We start from the raw sequence: 18,716 nt of genomic DNA, 5'->3' as shown, positions 1-18,716 counted from the left end.
GATAAATGAAAAAATCGCATCTTCAAGCATCAGAGAACTGGGAGGCAGCGAAGGCTGGACAATTCCAGGTGCAGGAGGCCAGGCTGAGTGGACATGGTGATGGCATCTTCCATCTCCTTGGAGATGGTTCTGTTTCCCCTGGGGGAGTTTCAATTCAAGGAGAGGACCCAGAATCCGGACAAATGGACTGCTGTAGGGAGAGCCAGGAGAGCTCTCAGTGAAGAGAATCCTCCTGCCTTCTCCTGTGACCTCTAACACCAGGTGGGCCCTCCCCCAAGACCCTTGCCAGAGCTGGGAAGACCTATGCAGAGGTGTGGGGCTCTTCAAATGCATCTGTGGATCCTTGAATGTTCTCCCCTTCAGGAGCGCTGACCCCTCTCCTCGCCCTGGCCTCTGCTAAGTGACTGCTTCTAATGAATAGGATGTGGCAGAAATGACGGCGTGAGCTCTGAGCCTGAGTGAGTTCCATGGCATTGTGACTTCTTTTGCTCTCTTGTGAATTACTCATCCTGGGGAAAGCCACCTTCCACGTCACAAGGACACACAGTGCCCTGTGGGGAGGCCTTGTGGAAATGAGTCTCTGGCCAGCAGCCAGAGAGCAAAGCAGTCTCCACTGAGGGCCAAGAGACAGATTGGCAGCAGGTCTTCCTGCCTAGCCCTATTCACAGCTTGATGGCAGACACTGGCCAAAAGCATGCCCAGAGCTTCCTGAGACCCTCAGCCAAATCGCCCGGCTAAATTGCTCCCAAACCTTGACCTGCAGAAACTGAAATCACAAATGTTTGCTGTTTTCAGCATTCAAACTCAGAGTGATCTGTTATGTAGAAATAGACAACTAACACCCATGCAAAGGTCGAGAGCTAAACAGAAAACCTCCGGGGGGCAGAACTGAGTTTTCTGCAGTCTTTCAGGGCCGAGATGAAAATGTTCTGGGCTCTCAGTCAAAAAGTTGCAAAGTGGTGAGCCAGATGGACGTGGGTCTTCCAGCCAGCCCAGCTCAGCAGCCAGCATGGCTCAGGGGCGAGCACACTGATGATTTACTCTCTTACCCTCTCTGCCTCACCAAGGAGAGAATAAGACTCTCTGCGGAAAAGAACAGTAGCTACAGTGTCTGCCCTTCTTTTAGATATAATGTGAAGGGAAAAATAATTATACATGTGAATGAAGAAGACCCCATTACTAATCATTAGGAGAAAAAACATTCAATAAAAGCAGAATCACAGATAAACCAAGTAGTAAAGCCAGCAGACAAGGAGTTTAATTCAACTCATGTTTCTTAGAATGAAGGGGAAATATCACAAAATAGACAAAATTCCAGAGAATTTTACTGAAGAATTTAAGGTTCCAAATAGAATCAAACAGGCATCTAGAATTGGAAAAAAATCATAATATCTAAAGATAAAATGATAGATTTTAAGATAGCGTGGAGCAGAGTATTAGAGAACTGGAAGAAAAGCTAATAGGAACCATCCAACTTTCAGAAAGAAACAGAGTGTAAAGAACAGTTGAGAACATGTGGTCCGAGGGGGCTCAGAGGACCCTCATGTGGGTTGTATATATTGTCTCCAAAACAGAAGGGAGAGATGATGGGGCAGAAGTCAGATTCAAGGAGATGATGGCTGAGGACTTTCCAATGATGAAAAATGAAGAGAAGCCCTTTGTCTTCTGAGTTGTTGGCAAGAGAGGAGAGAAGAGGGGTGCTGAGAATGTGGGGATGTCGGGCGAGAGGCCCCGAGGGGGTAGTCTGTATCCCCACATCTTCTGAGGAAGGGGGGACACTAGTTAGCCTTCAGAGGTGAGCTGCGAACCTAGAGGTAACACAGCAGGGCAGAGCCGTCCTGTCTGTCGGCAAGAACCGTCGAGTCGGGAGGAGGCTGCGTGAAGTCATTTGTGCGCAGAGTGGTGGACGTTACTGAGTGTCCTTCTCCGCAAGCATCGGGAATCCCAGCATCAAGAAGAACACACGTCCCTGGGCACATGCATAGAGACACACAGAGCACACAGAACACAACCGGCAGTGGGCAGAGTCAAGCCAGGCGCCGAGATTCAAGCCCATGCTGAAGGCAGAACACTTGTGAAGGACGGTTAAGGGGCCTGACCGTCTAGTCCAGGTCCAGTGGCGAGATGGGAGCAGAGGCCAACAGCCTGAGAGAACTAGGGCCAGGGCATGGCTCCAGTGGCTTCCATGGAGAAATAGCAGGGAGAGGAAGAGGTGGGGTTGCAGCCACAGGGAGGAGTTCACAGGAGCAGCGAGGAGGTTATAAGACCAGGAGAAGGCCACTGGGGACAGTTTGAGCTGAAATGGGGCGGAGGTCCCGGACTCCAGAAGGTGGAAGCCCTGGGCCGCCAGCACTCCAGCGAGGCCTCCCCGTCTGAGGTGGACGCAGATAAGACCCGCTCTGCCCCTTTACCTCAAGGTAAAGGGGATCCCTACCTGAAGCCGAGCAGCCGTGTTTTATGACATTTTTTAGTTAAACCCTAATTTGTAAGAAAGATTTCGTTCTATGATCTTCCTTGCTAACATGGAGCCAAGCAGTCTTTTGAAATGTCTATTCAAACTGTTAAAAATACAGAAATAACATTTTCAAAAAGTCACTCCTTTATAAAGTCCTGCCTATTTTCTTTTTGAGTTCCAGCTAAAAAGAACTCACAGACTTATAGAACTTGAACTTCAAAAAAAAAAATAACATCCACCTGGCTCTTGAAATTTGAGGTGGAAAACATGAGATGAGGTCAGCACGTTTCAAAAAAGAAGCAAGAACATCCAGCGTAACCGGACTGCTCAGCTTAGCCACAAAACACCCACTTCGGGAGAAGTTTCTGGGGACAGTTTGGAGAAAAGGTGACTCAGCAGATGTGACAAGGACAGCTGTGTAACACCAAGGAGCCCACAGCCACGCCTCACCTTCCACCAAGCCCTCGTCATTTAACATGGGGATTGCCCAGTGGCGATGGGTACCTGTGGGGTGGGGTCTGCAGGAGGGCCTGCTTGCACTTGGAAGAGCAGTTAACAGGCACATTAGATGCCCCTCACAATGGGGCTCCGGGAACTGGGGTGAGCTCAGAGGTCCAGCTTGCCTGGCATGCATAAGGACCTGGGCTCAATCCCCAGCACCACAAATAAAAGAGGGGGGCTCCATAGGGGAACCCCACACCCACAGAAACTCTTCTTGCTCAGGTAAGCTTCGCTCCTACATCCCCTGAAGTGCTGCTGCTTCTATTAAACTTGACTTCTTACCTCTAAGCTTCTTCACATCGAATGCTTGGAAACTAATACCTACATTTAAAATCAGGAGTCAGCAGACTCGCTCTAACATTTTGTAAAATGCTATTTCTATTTTGCCTCATTCCGCCATGTGCCGTAACTTTCAAGGTCAGAACTTGTAGAACACAGATCAATTCTGCAGTGTTTGTTGATTTGCCAGAACTAGGAAGAAACTGATTTTTCATAAATCAAACTGCTTGTTTGAATGATATTGGCTGGAACCTCCAAGTTTTAAAGACAGTCATAAACTTCTAGAAATTGTTCCTTAGAATAGCAACTAGGAGAAGAACTGGTCAGTTCTTGGCACCAGGAGACCTGACCATCCTTGGCTATATTTTGTTTTAGGGTTGAGTGGGAGGAGACACTGAACTCATTTTGGATTTGGGAGTGAGGAATAAAACACCATTATAAAGGCAACTGGAAACTTATAAGGAACCAACAGAAAAATTTTCCTGATTGGGCAGAATGATCAATAAAGATTTTTAGTATTTGAAATCATTATCTTCCTATTTGCAGCAGGTTTTCTGAGTCCTCTTCTTTTCCCAATCCAGAGCCTTTTCGTAGCTTACCGACAGCATTCAGAACAGTCACTCTGTGGTGCCCACACTGCAAAGCCTCAGTAAAACCAGTAGGCAAATCCCAGAAGCCATCTTCTAAGTTATCGACAGCAAAGCATTTTTTCTATTGGTCTTCTCATATCAGAGGCTGCTGCGGCACACCTGTGTATTAAAATCACACAGCGCTTTAGCTTACTGACAACTCCATGTTTGGGGGAGAAGGCTGCAGTCTGGCTGGCTGGCTGCATCTTGGCAGGCTGCTTCTATTTTTAGCAGGAAACTCTCTGCATTTTCACTGAGGCTGTTCTCCAAAGCTAGCTGTAGAAGCACCTGGAAAACTAAGCATTGGATCTTACATCTTCACTTATTCTAAGCTATGTCGATTTATCCTAAGCTCCCTCTTTAAAATCACTATTTTAGCACGATTCCTTATAACTGTCCTCAGAGCCAGTTGTGTTTGAGGGCTGTGCAGAAGATTCCTGAGCCCCAGGGCACCTAGCAGTGAAGGAGTGAGAAATAAAGTAACCAAACCAACACGCACAGCTTCCCCAAAGAGTGATTTCATTCTCTGGTGAGAAATTTACATAGCAAGTGCTGGAGACTGGGATGTGAAGCTCGGAATAACAGATTTCAAACACGCTGGGGCCTTGGCCCTGCTTAAGTCCTGGGCTGGACTTGCCTTTAAAGGTGACTTGGAGTCCCCCTCTATGGTCTCCAAACTAAGTCTCATAAATACAGACATTTGAAAGCTGAGCTTCCAAACAGAAGGCTCTGATGGGAAACACCCTTGTATCCTTCCTACTGCAAGGTGCTGGGTCTGCTGGCTGCCCCCTGGTTTCATCCAGGACTTAGTCCCTGAAGATGCGCCAGCTGCCCCTGCTGAGCCGCACCAGGGCTCCACCTGCTCTCTCCCAGCTGTGGAGCTGGGTCTTCACTTCCCAGAAGTTTTAGCCAGGCTTCAGATCCACTCAGGGGGCCCCCATCCAACTCACAGCTGAACCAAAAGGTTTTATTAATATTTAGATTCAGTTACATTTTTTAAAGGTAGGAAAATAAAAATCAGCCTGTGCAGATAAGACCTTACTGTTCGTTAATGCCAGGTCTGGGGGATTAGGGAGTGAGCAGAAGCAGATAGCCAATCCTTGTCTTTAGGGAGTGAGTAGCCGGTCCTGATGAACCTAGCTAAGGGACTTTAAGCCAAGCAAAATCAGCCAGACGGGGCAAGCATGTTGGCCAGCTTCCATGCTAAAGCAAACAGACAAGACTCTGTAATAATCAGCTCATGAAGAGGAGAGGTTGTTATTTTGACTCCCAGTTCTGGACATCCCAGTGCATGATTGTTTTGGCCTGTTGCTTTGGGGCTGGTGGTGAGGTAGCACCCCAAGGTGGAGCAAAGCTACTCCCCTCAGGGTTGCTAGGAAACAAAGGGAGGAGGAAGAGACTCAGAGACCTCAAGCCCCTTCCAGGACATGCCCCTAGCAACCTAGAGCCTCCCACTAGGCCCCACCTCTTAAAGATTCTATCACCTCCCAGTAGAGCCACGCTGAGGACTAAGCCTTTGCCAGATGTGGGCATTTGGGAGACATTCAAGATCCAAATTATAGCAAAAAAAAATACTACTGCATGATCTCATTTATATGCAGACTCAAAAAATAAATAAATACATAGAAACATAGAAACAAGAGAGTAGAAAGGTTGATGGGGCTGGAGGCTGGGAGAAAGAGCTAGACATAGGTCAACGCGTTCAAGACACAGTTTGCAAGTGAACAAGCATAGAAAGGTCTTGTTCATCTTGCATGCCATTCTTAATAATATTGCATTGCACGCTGGATATTTGCTAAGAGAGTAGATTTTTAGTCCTCTTACCACAAAAAAAAAAGAAAAAGAAAAAGAAAGGTAATTATGTGAGATGAGGGACACATTAATTTACTTGACTGCGGTAATTGCCTTCCTGCGTACATATGTACGAAAGCATTAAGTCAAAAAGCTTCAATATACAGAATGAAACATAAAAAAGAGGAAAATCATTTATATTCTCTGTATGCAGCAAAGTGCATATCAGGCAACCAATGACTGACTTTAAGAAAACAACCAGAAAGTAACATACCTCATGGTGTTTGATGGGCACGTGCTGAGCAGAGCCAACTGGGAGGGATTCTTCCTACAGGGGTGCATTCGTAGAACAGTCCAGAGGTGGATGATCAAGAGAAGGTCATGACTCAAGCCTGGGCACGGGTGTGGGAGCAGAAGCCGCTGACTCAGCCAGGCAGACAGAGAGGTGGAAAGTGGAGTGAGCCGGTCAGGCCCTCACAGATCCTCATGGGGCCTTCCACAGCAGAGCTGGCCCAGCTGACCCCAGGGCAACTTGCCATTTCTGGGGCTTTACACAGATATCTTGCCCATCTTCCAAGCTCTCTGGCCTCAGGTCTCAGGCATGGGCCTGAGGGTGCCCAGGCTTACCAGCTGGGCCTTGCCTCTGTGATGCCCAACTGCATGAAGGTGCAAGGCCTCCTCAGAACACACAGGGCCTGTCCACACCTGACTCCGGGGCTGGCCCAGGGCCCAGGATGCTTGGCCGACCCTCTCCTTCATGGTCTTATCTTTGGACCCAAAGCACTGTTGCCCTGGGAATTTCCAGGAGATGCCCACAAATGTCAGGCCACCGTGTTCTGCAAAACAAAGTGGCACGTTTCATATTAATCGATTTTTCTCTTTACATCATTTGCTGCTTAATGACCTACTGTAGATAATCTTTAGTACTTTTACTATATCAGATTAGCTTGCGCCATGGCCCCTACCCAGCCTGTTCTTTCTGGGAAGTATTCTTGTAAACTCATTGGTCAGCCGGCCAGTCTTTCTGGGGACTAGTCTATACTCAGAACATCTTGCTTCTGATAGCATAAGAGAGAGCCCCCGCCAAGTACCCTCTATAGGTTAGGCTGACCATATTCATTTCCTGCAGATTCATTTTATAACAGATCACCACAACCTGGTGGCTTCAAACAACGGGTAGCTATATATTCCCTCACAGTTCTGACAGAAGTTCAACATCAAGGTGTCAGCATGACTGTGCTCCCTCCAGGGGCTCTAAGGAGAATGGCTCCTGGCTTCCTCCTGTTGCTGGTGGCCCCCAGCACTCCTGGCTCATAGCTGCCTCCCTCCACTCTCTAACCGTGTGGTCACTCGGCTTCTTCCTCTTTTGTCTGTATAATCTTCTGTACCTAACTCTGATAAGGACACTTATCACTGGATTTAGGGCGCACCTCAGTACCCAACATGATCTCATGGCCAGATCGTGAATGTGATTACATCTACAAAGGCCCTGATTCCAAACAAGGTCCACTCACAGCTTCTGGGGATTAGGATGAGATACATCTTTTTGGTGACCAATTACCCCAGTTTTTCTGGAATTGAGGGGTTTCCCAGGAAATGGGACTTTTATGGTCAAAATGTAGACTGGTGGGTTACTCAGACTATGAGAACCAGACTGGCACCCACGGCAGAGGTGGGCAGCGGAACCCAACCTGTAATCCCTGGACCAACAGCAGCAACGGTCTCACCTGGGAATATGTCAAAAGTGCAAACCCTGGGGCCCTGCGCAGACCTACTGCCTGAGAGTCAGGAGGGTGAGCCTCCAAAATCCGTGTCTGGGTCCTCCAGGCTCACACTCATGACCCCAGAAGTGCCACCTCTCTTCTTTATTGCCTTACCTTTAAGTTTCTTAAGGTGATTTTTAATACTCACTGAAGTTTGAGAACCTCTCGAGTAAAATTTGAGTCTTGGCCAAAAAAGAACAAAAGAGCAAAGAAAATAACACCTAACTGCAACTGTGGATCTCAGATCTGGCAGCACTTAGAAGGAACCACGTGACAGTTTTGTAAAAATACTGGTGCCGGAGCCCCATAATTGGTCTTGGGAGGAGCCCAAACAATGGTGCTTTTCAAAAGCTCCCTGGGTGATTACAGTGGGAGCCAGGCGCAAGGAGAACTGGAGCCACACGGCTTCAACCAGGGCAGCAGCATAATGAGCAAATGTGGGGTGCAGGAGAGGGTTGCTTGCCTTTGTGCTCTGAGAAACCCAATAAACATAAGGCTTTATTCTGAACTTAGAAAGAAAGAAAGACTGCAGAGTGGACCACTAAATGTAATTCCAGGGTAATTTGAAAAAGAGAAATATAGCTGAGTGAATAGCTCAGAGGCATAAAAACGGACCAAATTAAGAGAGAGTGAGGTAAGGGTTTAATGGGAAGGAGGGCAGAGATACCAAGAGATCCCTTTGCTGAGGTGAGAGACCCTTTTCTACAGAAGGCCTTGCGAGCTCACCATGAAATGGCCAAGGGTGACAGGATGCTGTCCTTGGCCCATATGCACGCAGACATTGCAGCAATACTTTGACCTCTGTCTTTCCCTCACTGCCTCAGATGTGCCAGGACTAAACTGGCAGAGGTAACCGAGAGAAGGCAGAGATGCCAAAGCCAGCGACAGAAGGGCTGAAAGTCACAATTCACAGGAGCAGGGAGCATGTCCTGCTGTCCAGGGCACCGGAGGAGGTACCAGGGCCTGCAGGACCCAGGGAAAGCTGCCCAGAGCACCCCCCCATTGTGACTTCAGCAGAGGATGGGTGAAGCAGAGGAGACCAGTTTGAACCAGTTCAGGATTGAGTGATTTGAATAGTTCTGGCAGGCTCCGTTCTTTAGCTGCCTAGCCCCTGTCCAGGGGTGATTTAGAGCAGAGGAAATATGTGTGAGTGTTGGATAAGGGGTTGGGGATATGGGATTGAGCTGGCTGGTTTGCATATGAAAGGCAGGTTCACAGGGAAGGTGTTGGTTATCTCAGGGAATTAGCTGGCCCTGGGAGGGGTAGTCTCTCCAGGACCCCGAAGATCAAAGCATCATGAAATACAGAAAATAAGGATATGATTAATATACACATATAAGCTAAAATCAAAGGCTCTTTCCCTCAGGTGGGCCTAATGTGGCTCTGAGCACTTAAAACCAGGAGTCTGGGGATGGAGATTCAGGGGCCTGGCGGATACAAGCTACGAGAATACAGGAGCTTCCTGGGGAGAAGGAGTGAAGGCAGGTGCAGAGCCTAGGGGGTCCCCCACATGCCAGTGAGTGGGAGTAGGAGGAAGATCCCATAAAGGGAGAAAGGAACTCACCAGAGAGAAGGGATAGTAGCAAGAGGACAGGGGCATAGATCTGTCCCTAAGAAGGTGCAGCCCAGATTGCCATCAGCCACACTTGGAGGGGTGGGAATGGGGGCCAGTCCACAACTGCCAAGTGTGGACAAGTGCTCTCAAGAAACACAGATGTTTTTAAAGAGGCGTGGCCATGACAGGAAGGACAGGAGTCCTGGGAGCCACCCGGGTCCTGGGATGATTTGGAATACAGAGCACATCTAGCCAGATTTGTGCTGGGAGAAAGAAACTGAGTGTTCAAGGAATGGAGTAGAACTTGGAGCTCTTGCCCTGAAGAGACCAGAAGAAGCCACCCAGCACGGTGATCAGGGAGCAGAGACCTCTTCACAATCAGGAGCAAGAAAAGAGGCAGGGCTAAGAAATGTGGTCCAAGGAGGATGGGGTTAGGAGTCCACATGGGAATGACTTCTCAGTAAAACAGCAGCTGAGACCATCCGTGTGCTGAGGCTTCAGGGCCCAGCAGGCGTGGGACAGGTGTACAAGGAGAACTGGAAGGATGCACTGCAACTACTGGAAAACAAGCAGAGTCAACTCTCAAGAAGGGGATGAGTCACAGAGAGGATGGGCTGAGGTCAGAGGATGGATACCACTGGGCAGCAGATGCCACTCAAAACAGGGGCAAACCTCCCTACCTCGAAGCCACCAGGCTACAAGCCTTGCCTAAAGACACTTTTGAATCCACTGCATTATAACTATGAACTGCCAGCTGAGGACCCACGGTCATCTGACAGGAGCACCCAGCAGACAGGGTCCCTCAGTCCCCGTACTGTGCACATGGGGAGCCTGATCATCGCGTGTTGTGAGGGGCTATCCTGTATGTCATAAAGCACTTAGGAAAACCCCTGCCCTCTCCAACTCTATTCCTAACTAGACATGGCCCACCCAAGTTGTGACCAACAGAAACATTTCTAGATTCTACCAAATATTCCTTGAGGATAAAATATCTGCACACAGCACCCAATTGAGAATCACTTCTCTAACATGAAAAGGAAGACAGATTCTAAAGCAAGGAATAGAAAAGAGGGGTGATTTACAGCATGTAATTTCATTGTTGTCACTGGAAAATATTCTGTTGGGTAGATGAGCCACGTTTTGTTTACTCATCCGTTGACAGGCCTTGGGTTTCTACCTTTTGAGTGTTTTGTGTGAACACGTCTTCAATTCCTCTGTGCACCTGCCCAGGGGTGGGATTTCTGGGTCATGTGCTTGTTCAACTTTGAGAAACTGCCAGACGGTCAGTGGCTGCAGCATCTGCATGTCCACCAGCAATCTACCAGGGAGGGTTTCAGTTTTTTCACATCGTCAACACCCCTGTCCCTTTTTTAAGGTGAGCATCCCAATGCGTGTGAAGTGGTATTTCTTTTGTGATTGTGATTTGCACTCCCCTAGTGACAAGGATGTTGAGCATCGTTTCATATTTATTAGCCATTGTGTATCTTTTTTTTAAAAAGTATGTATTGAGATCATTTTCCCATCTTTAAATTGATTTGTGTTTTTATTGTGGAAATGTAACCAGTTATATATTCTGGAAATTAGATCTTTGCATGGTTTGTTTAAAAGAAAAGAGGGGTGATCCAGGGATAACAATATATCTTTGGGGAAAACCCTATAATTAATACCCTGATATACATGAGTATAGACTGTTTTTTTTAAATATTTATTTTTCAGTTGTAGCTGGACACAATACCTTTATTTTATTTATTTATTTTTATGTGGTGCTGAGGATCAAACCCAGGGCCTCACACGTTCTAGGCAAGCGCTCTACCACTGAGCCCCAGCCCCAGCCCTACACTGTTTTAATAAAAGAAGAATAAGGTGAGATCACAATTGCATTTGGTCAAAAACAACAAGAAAAACAGACCCTGGAAACTAAAAATATGAGGTCAAGATGGAAAATACAATAGAAGCATTGAAAGCCAAAACTGAAAAATCTTCCAGACAGTACGATAAAGTGAGGGAGAGATGAAAAATGGGAAAGCAAAATAACAAAGTAAAAAAAAAAATGTTCCAGGAAGCTGACATCCCAATAATAGATGTTCTAAAAAGTGAGTTCTGAGAAAAGTAGGGGAGAGAAATTACCACATAAATAATTTAGAAAAACTTCTAGGAGTTGAGGGGCCTGAGACTCCCGTGGGAGGTTTCCTTAAACATTCAGTACCAGTGGACGAGGGAGCCGGGACTAAAGAGAAAAACCTTAAAGGGTCCAGATCAATAGCTAGGCCACAGAGTTTGGAAATCAGTGAGATGTTGGATTCCTCAGTGATGACGGTGTTGGGCTTCTCACTGGAGACGGAGGCTGTAACATAAGGAAGAACAGCTTCAAAACGCTAAAGAAACAACACCAAGTATTGATAGGACGTGGAGCTAGTAGACATCTCACATGACGCTGGTGCCATGCAAAATGGTCTGCTACTCTGGAAAACAGTCTGGCCATTTGACATGCGCCCAAATATAAATTTACCGAACGACTCAATGATCCCACTCAAAAAGAAAGAAAGAAAAGCACAGGTGGACACAAAGATGTATATGCAATTGTGACAGAATTACTAATAAAATACCCAAACCAGTTGATGTCCCTTGGTGAAGGCACAAACTGCAGGATATCCATAGCCATAAGAGGAATGAAATACCAAGAGGATGCTAAGTGAAAACAGAAAAAGAAACATCTACCTGTGCATGATTTCATGTGTATGAAATTCTGAGAAAGACAAAACTACGTGACAAAGCAGAACAGCGCCGCTGTGGCTTGGCTACGGAGCAGTGTGAGGAAGCCTGTTTGGGTAGAACTGTTTTGTATCCTGACTCTAGTGGGGATTACACAACTGTATACAGTTTTCAAAATCATAAAACTAGATTTTAAGAATTAGTGAAGGTTATTATCTGTAAATTGTGCATCCACAAAGCTGATTAAAAAAAAATGTAAAAATATTTTTAATTGTTCATGGCCTAGAATTTAACACCTAGCCAAACTATCAAGTGTAAGAGTTCAGGCAAAATGCATCTTCAAAAATTCGGTACCTCTAGGTGAGCTTTCTTTGTCAGTAGGATTCCAAAGACATAGTCCACCAACACAAGGACGTTAGCCAAGAAAGAGGAACGTTTGAGAACCAGAAGGCAGGAACTCCAACCAGAAGAAAAGTTAGCCAACTGTCTGAGGGATGAGGAAGACGCTCCAGGGTAAAAGATAAGCCCTATTTGGACGGGAAGATGGAGGAGAATCTCAGAAAAACATCATATATACATATAAATTATATAAAAGCCTATGTACTTAGTAAAGGAAGAGCTAAATGACTACTAACTTCAGGAAAGAAAATGCAATGACAGTGCGTTGAATGACTCAGCTGTGGATGATGTCGACTTTGGCGTAATATTGAAAACACCAAAATGTAAGTCATAGAGATTAGGTTTTGACGGGGAAGATCGGGGAGCAGAGGACAGCCCTCATGCTTCATTTAAGAAGTCGTCATACAACCCCTGAAACTGAAAAATTAAGAAAGAGTAGCACCAGCATGTCTTACAAATACGGAGGGAAATGTTCAAAGAAACGTGTGAAAAAGGTTGAAAGGTGTTGCCTTTGAGGACCTGGAGAAGGAAAGGGTGGGACAGAGCCCTGCTGTCTTTGTTCTGAGCCTTGGAGAAGCATGTGACATTTTTTAAAGTAAAATTTAACAACACCAAAAAGTAGATAAAATAGCCCTTACCTCCAGAGGGAAATTGTGCTCTGATACCACTGAGCTGAACTGGAAGCAGAGGCTGAAAACAAAACGGAAGGGAAGCGGGAGTGGAGAGGCTGGGAGGACTGACACAGGTCAGAAATAGGTCAGAGGACGGATGGAGGACAAGGTCACAAATGGTGGCTGAGACACGGGGACTAACAGTGCCAGGTCGAACCCGGCACTCCAATCGGAACATTGTGTTTTGAAACCCATCTTCATCAATTTTCTGTTCCTCGGTAGGTCAGGTCTTTAAGCACCAATTTTATTTCTCAAACAAAATGTTCCATTTGTTCTCCAGATAATTTTATTAATGGAGGGAAAGTCATAATCATGGAGCGCTACGGAGGCACTGTGCTGAACACACACAGGCTGCCGCGCTTGGCTAACTCTGGCTTTGGAAGGACCATGTGCTGTTTATGCTTTTGCTAGACAACCATCCTGGATTAACTGAGAGTTTACAAGACTCGTGATCAAGATGATTAAGAAAATGCAGCCTAAACCACTTTGTGAATACCATGCTTTAAGAATCAGCTTCTAAGAACTTCAAGAGCACAGGGAGGCTAAAATCCCTAAATCCAGGACATAGCCAATGGCTAAATTGTCTTCAAAATAGAGATTATCATAGAGCCCACTCCATAAGGCCCGTATTGAGCTTCAGGTGCACTCACGATGCCCGGCCCAGCACGTGTGCTGGACACCTGCCCACCTGGCTGTGGTGGTGGCTGGCACAGGAGTGAGGAGGCACACCTGTGTGGCCTGGTCGCACCCATGTGTGGCAACACCCTGCTTTCTGGTGGTTACACCTTGCCTTGTAATGCTCTCCAATGCAATCTTTACTCCTCTTCCTTATTAGGGTGAATATCTCAAGAGCAAGAATTCTATTTTATTTCAAGTATAGGAACTTGAAAATAAAAAGTGCTCAACAGTGTGAAATGGACTTGTGAAATAATGAGCATACACACCAACTAAGGGTGCTTATACCCCCAAAGGGGACAGATAATTTGTTATCTGAGGGTCCTCAGTAAGAATCTGTGGCACTTGGGCTGAAGACAAGACCCATCTTAGACATGCCCCCCAATGCATGTGAGAGAGAGTACCTTGACTCCTCTGCCAGTTGATGAAACATAAACTCCACACTCTTCATTTAAAACTGTGTGACATAGAGTGGTGCTCACTGCTACAGCACATGAACCCCGGGTCTCTGGCACTCACATGTCAAAGGTTTATTATTCATATTAAATCCCAAAGAAGTGTTTCTGAGCATCTAGTGGCCTTCCATGTGAACCGCAGGGACCCAGGTTCCTTCCATCTTGGGGCTCTGCCTCTATCTTGGTGTGTCCGTGCTGCTATAACAAAACCGCCAAACACTGGGTCAACAGAAATGTATTTCTCAGTATTCTGGAGGCTGGACACATCCACTGACAGAGTCTGCAGGTGATGCAGCCAGATTCCTTGTTCAGAGATTGCACCTTCATGGCCTAATCACCACCAAAGACCCACTGCCAAATGCCCTCACACTCCAGGTAAGGGACTTGGCAGGGAGCGGGGGGGCAAACATCCAAGCAGTGGCAGTCCTCCTCAAAGCCACCTGTGGCACCTCCCTTCTGGCTACTGGAGGAAAGGAGGGTGGAGGACTGCCCAGCAAGTTCTTTTAATGATCCTGGCTTGGAAGTGGCTCACAGGGCTTCTTCCCTGAGCGCTCCTCAGCCAGGGCCCTCCCACATGGCCACACCTCGCTGCGAGGAAGGCAGGAGGGTGTTGACCAACTGTCCCACGGCAAGGAGAGGCAGGCTGGCGAGTGTGAGCCAGGTCTGCCCAGTGCATCTGCCTTCTGCCTGGCCTTAACCTTCCTCCCCGGGCTTGGATTCCACTCCTCACTCCAAGCTCCCCACACACTTCCCAAACTGGAGGAGTTTCTACTCCCCAAAAGAAGTGTCCCCTTGCCTCTGGGCCTGCCCTTCCTTGTCCCCACATGTTCCAGTTCTCGGCTCCCCTCAGACCCATGCTTCTCCAAGGATTGTCTGAGTCAAATTTGATCCCTCTCCCTTCCCACTTCTCATCCACCTGCCTCTCCAAGAACTTGCCACTTTTGCCTAATTTGTGGGTCTGTCTGTCACCTCCATTAGAAAGCAAACTCCTTGCAGACAGATGGCTGTGTCTGAACACGGTGCCTAAGTGAAGCACCCCCAGGAACAGCCCGTGCCTGGCTGTCTCCTTCTCTGTTCCCGTGGACTTGGCACAGTGACCCATGCAGAGCAGTACAAAGAGAACAGGTGCCCGACTCATTCCACCAGATGTCCTCTGTCCCCTGTGGACCCACTACAGCCATCCAGCTCCTAGAATTAAACCTATTGCCTCCGCAGAAAGCCTGGGTAGATTTACCAGATGTGAATAGCACTGACTGTGCTCTGTCAAGGGCATGGAGAGAAGTGTGTTATCTTACCCTCAAACCAAGCTAGAGGCAACGGTTTTCTTTCCCACCTATTTACCCTGTTCCTTTTCTCTCCTCCCTCCAGCCTCTCCCTTTCCTGAATTCTTTTCTTCCTTCTTCTTACCCCTCCTCCAACCTCATACTGCTCTGGGTCTTTCTTTTTTTTCAAAAATATTTATTTTTTTGTCAGCTCTGCGTAGAAGACAGATCTGGATCAATAATCAGTAATGAAGCACAAAACTATACAAGCTTGGTTTTCCCTTCTGGGTCTTCTGCAAGCCAGCAAGAAAATTTCCAGAACAGAAGAGGCAGCGGCGTGAGGGAAAGTCACCCTAGTCCCCTCCTCCTCCGCCATGAAGCCGAAGGCTTCTCACTTGCAGATATGCTGTGCGGCTGCACTCCGACAACGGAGTTTGGATCCACTTCAAACAAGCTGCCAATTGATGTCCTGCAGCTCGATGTAGATTGGGCTCGAGCTGTTGAAATGCATCTCTGAGAGCAGCCAAGACAGAAATGAATCTGCAGACTCCCTCAAAAGTCAGAGGCTGTGCTTGAGGTGGGCACCTGGGCTCCTCTCGCTGCCTGCTTCTCCTCGGCAGGTGAGCTGTCCACATTTGTCTCCATCACCTCCAGACATCTGCACCGTCACTCCTGTCCACTGGTGTCCTCCAGGTTCTGGACTAGAAGGTAAGAACTTTGGCAGTGGCTTCCGCCTTTGATGTGCCCTTGAACAAGTCACCGTGGGGAGAGGAAAGACGAGAGGCACCCAGGGTGAGACAGCATTTTGGAGGGAAAGCAGCCCCCAGTCAGCCCTGAGCTGCAGCTGCTCAGCCCCCAGGGGTGAGGAAGGGAGGCTCTGGAAGCAGGCTGGAGGACTGTGGGGAAGGTGACAATGTCCCCCAAGGACCAATGGTCAGGGGTTGGTGCAGTTAGAAGCAGCATCCTACAGGGGAGAAAGGCACGTGCTCTGAGAACGGCCTTGGGAAATCTACCTCGTGACTTTGTGCCCCTGTTTCCTTATCTGAAAATTGGAGAACTGAAAGTGTCTTCCTCTGGGGCTTCCTGTAAGGGTCTAAATGAGAATCCTCAGAAACTCCTCAGCGGGGCGTCAGACAGGGAGGAAGTCTGCCGAGCATGTGCTGTGTGTCAGGGCCCAGAGCTGGCACATCCATGCCTTCCTCCTGGGAAGACAGACAGACTGTTTTCCATAGGAAAGAGGGAAATGGGACCACAGTGAAACCACTGACACCCCAGACTGAAATGATTTGCCCTGGAATTGCTTTTCACAGTCCTGGAATAGTGCAGGGGCTGGGGCAGCTCGGCTGACCACAGGCGACAGAGTCGTGCTCCTCCACCACCATGACCACTGAGAGCTGCGTCCACGGGAGAAGCGATGCACCAGTGCCAGAGAGCTGCCTGGGAGACACTGCCCTGAGGACAGGGAGCCCAGGTGGGAAAGACACCAGCAATTGTTCTCTGGGTGGCAGAGCACGATGGAGACGGTGGGAAACCGAGGGATCTTCAATGAAGAGCAAGTCAGTGGACCCCTGGAAGACGTCAAGAGCTGGTCTTGGGTAATAGGGCTGGGGCAGGATAGGGTGCACATGCCCTGTGTACCCTGAGATGCAGAATCAGACCCCTGACATCTGCATATCCCAAGAGCCAACAACAGGAAAGAAAGCAGCATCTCTGAAGCCCCTGGAATTCACGTTCCTGGAAATGCAAAGGGAAAGGGCCTGGTCAACTCCCAGGAGACCTGCATGCGCTGTGGCTGAAGCTCCTGTGTCAAGCAGGCGAGCTGATGCAGGACGCCGTGGCTCTCAAGGAGGACTGCCATCTCCCTGCTCCTCCCATCCCTCCAGTCCTCTCTAGAAGTCCCCAACCCCAGCTCACCCACAGGACCTCTCCCTTCCTCGGGATGGTTCCCATTTCCATGAACCCATGCTCCGCTGGGACCCCCATGCTCCTGGCTGCCCTCTGTTGGAGTGCGCCTTCCAGGAAGGGAGAGACCACGCTCCCCGCTGCATCCCCAGGACTCGGGGTCCCGCAGAGCAGGTGGGCTGCAGCACCCGTCATGGCTTCCCTCGCCCTTGCAGGGAAGCTCTCCTTCAGGGTAGGGAACAACTCTTGGTGGATTGGAAACAAAGTCAGTTCTTGTCCATTTTGATGGGAGGAGGCTGATTTCCTAATAAAAAAGAGATTTTTCTAAACTATGATGTAAACAAAACCATGGTCCATATGGTCTAGATTCTCAGAACCCAGAGTCTGAGCTAAAAATGCCACGTCTCCCTTGCCATATGTCTTGGGTTGGTCTCTCCCAGAAGTAAACCTGAAACAAGGATTCAAACGTGAGCGCTTGTTTGGGAGGCTGTCCCAGGGAGTGTTGGGGGAGGGGGAGGGGAGGACACAGGGAAAAGAGAGAAAGGGGAAAATGGCTTCCTTGAGCTCGTCACTGGACAGGCTCCTGGCCACCAGGGAGCTCTGGAGTCTCTGCGTGACCTGCCTACAGAGTAAGACAGGGGCCACTCATCCTCCAAACCCCTCTGGCATTACCATGATGGCTGACAGCAGGAAGGCTGCACCCGCCCTGCTTGCAGGCCAGGGAAGCATGGCACTAACTGGAAGGACAGGTTCTGGGGAGACAAGGCAGCCGTATAGACCATCTGACCCCACAGGGGTCACACATGCCCAGGCCAGAAGAGACTCGGTGCTGGCAGAAGTGGACAGGTCCCTGTGGCCTGGGGAACTCAGGCTGCACGCATGCCCGTCTCCATAGTTAGGACACGGAAGATGGCCTTTGTGCAGACTGTGACTGTCCCCCCATGTCCATCCTTCCAGCTGTGGCTGGGCATAGACACAGGGGTGAGACCATGAGAAGCAGGTCAGGACCTGAGGATGGCTGGACGAGGCGGAAGTTCTGCTCGACACAGCAGCCCTGGAGCCTCTTCCAGACAGTCACAGGTGAAGCAGAGGAGAATACTTGGTGACACCCCTGTTTTGGGGGTGCCAGTTAAAGCACTGAGCTTAAGTTCTTACCCTTTCCTTCCTGGGGTATGGACTGGAATAGCAGTAGAGGGGCTACTATCCATTTGCTCCTGAGCTTTCTTCCACTTCCATTCCCAGGGAATTTAAGCAAACTGGGCACCGGGCCAGCCAGAGACTCTGGGGGCCTGAACGGGGAAAGCACAGCCTTGCATCCTGGTGGGACATCATGGAGAGGTCGTGGCTGCCTGGCTTGTGTGTGAGGCTCCACCAGGAGAGGTGCCAGCCCTAAAGAACTCCATGTCTAGGCCTGGTCTGCGGTCATGGCCGAGAGGCTCCATCTGCTTGAGTGTTGCATGAAATCCTTTCCCTGGTGGACTGAGATGGATGGCCACTCGTCCACGTCCAGCATCAGGAAGGGACAAGGAGAGGGAAGGCTGGAAAGAGGTTGTGGAGGGACTGTGCACTGGATGAGCAGCTGCAGTACTAACCCTCCCTGAGCTATGAACGTGAACATCAGAGGGCACCAGGAGGTGGGGCGGGGGTGCCTGGGGAAAGGAGAGCCG

This window comes from Marmota monax, unplaced genomic scaffold, assembly GCF_021218885.2.
Source record: "Marmota monax isolate L192 unplaced genomic scaffold, Marmota_monax_Labrador192_F-V1.1 WCK01_AAM20220418_F8-fsc00125, whole genome shotgun sequence".
NCBI lineage: Eukaryota > Metazoa > Chordata > Mammalia > Rodentia > Sciuridae > Marmota > Marmota monax.
Note: the sequence above shows the minus strand (reverse complement) of the source record.